Consider the following 6,000-nt stretch of genomic DNA (forward strand, 5'->3'; position numbering starts at 1 on the left):
TTCTCTCTTCCACGTTTGATAGTGCTGACATGGCCCAGCTAATAGCCAGGAGCCAATAATCTGAACCTATATATATCGTACCTGCTCTAACATTAAATTAGTTGATACAAGACACTGGTCTTAGCTTTCCAGTAGCCTATAGCGTCGTAGTACATATTCTTGCAGCCTTGCATGTTCCTCTGTCGATCAGATGCAATATATGCAAGAAACATTATAACGAGAGCGACTAAATTTGTCGTACGTCCGTGTCACTACACACATCATATCACATATTGGTAGCTAGTTTTTTTTTTTGATAATGGAATTTAACATCCCAGCCTTTGCTCAAAAAGAGCTACAACTAATTATTAATTATTACATTGTAGCAATCCAGAAAAGAGCGTAGTTCAGCTAAACAGGACACACTAAACAAAAATAGAGGAAACCAAGCCAAAATAAGGAGAACATATTTATTGAAGTCTATTTGTGAACCTCCATCCATAATTGACAAATAATTGCATAACCATCGACTCCAACTTGCGACATGCAACCTTTAGGAACTCCCCATCATCCTCACACCTTTGTAGCTGTGGCTAAAACCGGAGCCAGTGCGTTGCCCTGAAAATTATCTGCATATATGAAATAGATGGTGATTTATTAAAAACCAAATCATTTCTACTCAAACATAGAGCCCAACAAATGGCAGAAGCTCCAACCAGTATCAGTTTACTCTTTTTCTTGTCAACCCCCAAAAGCCACCTATCAAATATATGAGATATACTAGTTGGAAGATTAAAACCAAAAGAAAACTGAACTGCTCTCCATATGAATTTTGCATAATGACAATATATGAAGAGATGTTGAATAGTTTCATTTTTCATACAAAAGCAACACCTTAAGCTACCATTCTAATTCCGTCTCGCCAAATTATCCTTGGTCAACACAACCCCTTAAACAAGTACCACATAAAGATCTTAATCTTAAGCGGCATCTTAAGTTTCTACATATATTTGTTCCTCTCAACATAACCATTGTTAATTAAAGCTAGATACATTGACCTTACTGAGAACCTACCATTCTGATGATAATTCCATCTAAAATAGTCAGAAGAAGGATTTAATTGAATACGTATAATAGAAGCACACAATTCATGCCAGTATACAAGATTCTGACCAACTAAAGCTTTTATAAAAGAAACATTAAGCGGAACAGATCCCCTAACAGTGGCAATAGTGGAATTTGATCATTTACTTTTATACCAACATGACCACCTTAAATAAAAGAAGCTATCCACTCACACCATTTAGGAGAGAAACCCTTCATCCTCAACGTTTGTTGTACAAAGGACCATTTTACTTTATCATAAACTTTTTCAAAATCAATCTTAAAGATTACACCGCTTTTGTCTTTACAATGTAATTCATGCATAGTCTCATGTAAAATAACCACTCCTTCCATAATATTCCTACCTGGAATAAAGGCCGTTTGAGTGGGACTAATAACTTTTTAGCAACTTCCATTATTCTATTCGTTGCAACTTTGGTAAAAATCTTAAAACTCACATTTAGTAAACATATAGGTCTATACTATTGAATCTTAATAGCGTCAACACACTTAGGTAGCAGAATTATTGTGCCAAAATTAAGAGAAAACAAAGGTAGAGTACCCCTATGGAAATCATTAAAAAGCTCCAACAAGTAATTTTTAATAACATTCCAAAAAACTTGGTAAAACTCTGCCGGAAAACCATCCGGCCCCGGTGCTTTATTATGCTCCATCTGAAAAATAGCCTCCTTAATCTCCTTTTCAGAGAAAGGTTGCGTTAAAGCTTCATTCTCCAACTAAGAGACTTGCGGGACATCCACTATTCTATTCTCATCAAATTGCAGAGAAGAGTCTTCAGGAGGACCAAATAAACCTTTATAATAAGTGGTAATATGCGCTTTTAAATTCGCATCACCATTTATTATTTGATCGCCATCCTGTAATTGAAAAATTCTAGTTTTCCTATGTTTTCCATTTGCAACCAAGTGAAAATACTTTGTATTAGAATCACCCTCCAAAATATCTTTAGTTTTAGCTCTCTGATACAGATATTCTTTACTTCTTTAGATTAACAAACAAAGACGGCCTCTCACCCCCTCTTAATAATCATCACTTTATCTCTGGTCTCAGAGCTTGCCAAAGATCATCCGACATTGGTACATTTTACGCCCACGCTGTGCTGTTTTTAACGATCAAATGGAGTTCGAAAACATGGCAATTCCGTGCATCTTTCTTCGAACATATATACGAACGAAGAGAAGAAGAGAAAAATTCGAAGTGAGACTAAACCCAACAAAATCTGATTGATATTTTTTATTTTTAAAAATACGGATTTGTTATATTTCTTGCAACAGACAACCGGAGGAGGCACTATTCGGTTCTTTATTCATTGGATGTGCTTTGTGATTTGTGATAATGGGGAAGAAAAAAATTTCACAAGCAAGGGATGAGGGGAATCGAACTCGGTGACCTAGCTCTGGCAAGCACACCACTCTAGCTATTGCGCCTATGCATTGTTTTGATTATTTTTTATATAAGATATGTGTATAAATTGCATACAGTGTAGTTATAATGTAATTACTTTATAATTATACTATATATATAGTTACATTAGAATGTGCTTTGAGAGATTTTTCCGTCCAAGGTCATATATATGGCTAGGCCGGAAAATAAACGATCCAATCATGAGTCATTTATATTTCCCATATGCAACGCAACGGCGGAGTTAGAAGCTGGCTCTCCCATTGGCACTTCCACTACCGAGATTGCCCGTCGACATCTCTGAAAAGTGGTTGGTCATGAGGGAAACTTTATTGTTTGTCCGGGCTCAACAGCGTCCATCAGCTCCGCCACAGATCTAATGGTATAATTAATAAAAGATAACATATTCTTTGAAGAAAAGTACTTCACTGTTCCATATATCATTATTGTATTTCTAGGTGCAATAATCCTTCCAAAGTTATGCAATCGCGCTGTTGGATGAGTTTGCCGGTGCAACATCATAGGATGGAAGAATATATATACAGTACGTATACTGCCATAGCATCTCCTGCATGTTCTTTCAACAGTTCACTAGTGACCAAATAATTGCCTAGGGTACACACGTAGGCCACTATTACAGTACTTATCGTTATAGATTAATTAGAGAACACAGGTACAAAATCCAGATCCAAGTCCTCCTCTCCTAACCGTTAAACTGTCCATGTGCATGCACGTATACGTACCAGAACGTGCATATGCTAATTTGCTAAATCCTCCGGACTATCTCTCTAATTGATGCATGCATGTAGCATGTCAAGATTGACACATCTTGGGGCCCGTTTAGTTCCCAAAATTTTTTCCCAAAAATATCACATCGAATCTTTGGACACATACATGAAACATTAAATATATATAAAAATAAAAACTAATTGCACAGTTATGGAGGAAATCGCGAGACGAATCTTTTAAGCCTAATTAGTCTGTGATTAGTCATAAGTGCTACAGTAACCCACATGTGCTAATGACGGCTTAATTAGTCTCAAAAGATTCGTCTCGCAGTTTCCAAGCGAGTTCTGAAATTAGTTTTTTCATTCGTGTCTGAAAACCCCTTCCGACATCCGGTCAAACGTTCAATGTGACACCCAAAAATTTCCTTTTCCCCAACTAAACACACCCTTAGACTCCCTTATTTTTAGCTACTGGCTATTATATTATTTCGCGTATATTTTTTAAACCATTAACTAATATATTTTTTTCGGGGAACTGATATAGTTTTTTTAAAAGCTTTCTATTTAAAAGTTTTCTAAAACTTTTTAAAAAAATCTATCCTTTTAATTAGTAATAGTTCATGAATTATAAGCATTTTCTCCCCTAAGCCGAGGAGCTAAATGCTACTCCCTCCGTCTCAAAATATAAGTATTTTTTAATCTAGATTTATAGCCGAAAGTTTACTGTATTTTGAGGATTGAGGTAGTAGAAATTCTAAATCAAGCGCAGACCGTTGTGATTTTCTTTAACAAATTAATCACCTAAGCCTTCACTCCTGCTGCCTAGGCAGTCACAAACTCACAATTTCCGAGGAGTACGACATAAACAAATCCACACGTGGCTCCAACTGATATTCTTCCTGTACCAAAATATAACAGCATACTACTAAATTAGACACAATATAATACTACGATTATAGACAAAGAAATATAATGTTGTGCTACGTAGATAGAGTGATCTCTATTCAAATTTATAGTATTATATTTAGTTTAGTACTATAAATTATTGTATTTTAGGATGAAGGGAGTAGATAGAACTGAAGTAATTGCATTGCTGCAACCGTGATCCTCGATTGATTTTCTCATCAGCTACACCAGCTGCTTCAGCCAAGCAGCATGCAAAGCTAGCAGTCTCGCCAGTGTACCACTCCACTCCACATGCCTCTTGCTGATATACTTCTGCACTGTAGCACGTGCGAGCTAGTACGTTGTAGCGTTATTTTATTGGAAAATTTACCCTTTAATTTCTGCCTCAGTGTTCAGTGTTCTTGCAGGGTCCACTCATGCATGGTTAATAACTCTGCAATGTTTTTTTTTCTTTTAATGGTTAAGACTGAGACTCTGCAATGTCGGAGAAGATGTTTGGAGCTTTTAATGGGTCGCCACGAGAAATATGGAGATGAGGTGTTCAGATTTAAATTATTAAAAACCTGCAGCAGTCACTACTACAGAAAATATTTATGCAGACGGCCAAAACAGATTTTTCGCATGTGGTTGTTGGCTGGCCCGCATGTACGAAAAGGTATGTGAAAATCATCATTTTCGCATGCAGCCACTTATGGCTCGCCTGCAATCTAATGGCCCCTCGTATGGAAAAATGATTTGTGTGAGTTTTGCAAGAATTAATTTAGATTATATTAGCTTTGTATTAGTAGAAGATAGCCTTTGGCTTAAAATTATACTTCTATGCCAGGCTTATTCATATTTATTTTCACATAAAGAAGTCGTTTGAAACACCTATATTACAGTGTTCCTCTGAAAAGAGAGGGAAAAAAAAAGAACTACAATGTATGGTGTTCTTGGCAATATGTATATATGTCTCCAAGGAGTCTAGATTCGACGATATTAGTATCGGTTTGTTGGCTACTTATTTAGGTTACATCTTAAAGTTATCTTACGATGAAAATCTAGGACTTATCTTTCATACTCCGCGTTAGTCATGGTAATATTGGCTAACAAATGGTATATTGTTCCTTCTTAAAAGTGTTGTTTTGGATAATGCTGCGTTTCTATTAATGTTTTTTTTTATTGTCGTAGAGAAACGCCCAGGGATTTTTCGGCTAGCTCCACAAGGTGGTGGGCTAGATGACCTGGTCGGGTTCAAAGCCTCACCCATTCTAATTATTTGATATTATAGGTCATTCCGTAATATTCCCGTCTTTTTGTAGAGCACGTTGTGGCTAGGCACATGATGTGTTCTTGTTGCTTAGTAGTAGTTTTCTCTCTTTCTTTTTTTCACATTATATATGCATCCTTGATCGGTGTAGAGGCAACATGCTTTCAATTTATTAATGAATTAAACCTTACATTATCTAGAGGATATCTAAAAATACCAGATTCAGGATCATGAGAATGGTGTTTGTATACTTTATCTACCTTTGCCATTGAAATGCTATATATAATTTCCCACTCCCCATATGTAGGACAGGTGATCGATGTCTCAAACTAAAAGAGAGAGAAGGACATGTGTCACAGCATTGTGCATCCCCCAAAAAAAGAAAATCCATACATGACAAAACCAATCATAACCAAAAACCAACTCAACTAATAATATTACATGTTCCCTCAAGAATACAAAATAATTTAGTCGTTATGCAGATACATGCATGTATCTAACGACGGCGAGTAGCCATTAGCCAATATGCACGTCACATGCATGTACCGTATCCAATTATAATCTTGTAAAGTTGTAGTTGATCCATCCAATCCGAAAACAAACGTTGATGGT

The sequence above is a fragment of the Oryza sativa genome, chromosome 9 (genome assembly GCF_034140825.1).
Source record: "Oryza sativa Japonica Group chromosome 9, ASM3414082v1".
Lineage (NCBI taxonomy): Eukaryota > Viridiplantae > Streptophyta > Magnoliopsida > Poales > Poaceae > Oryza > Oryza sativa.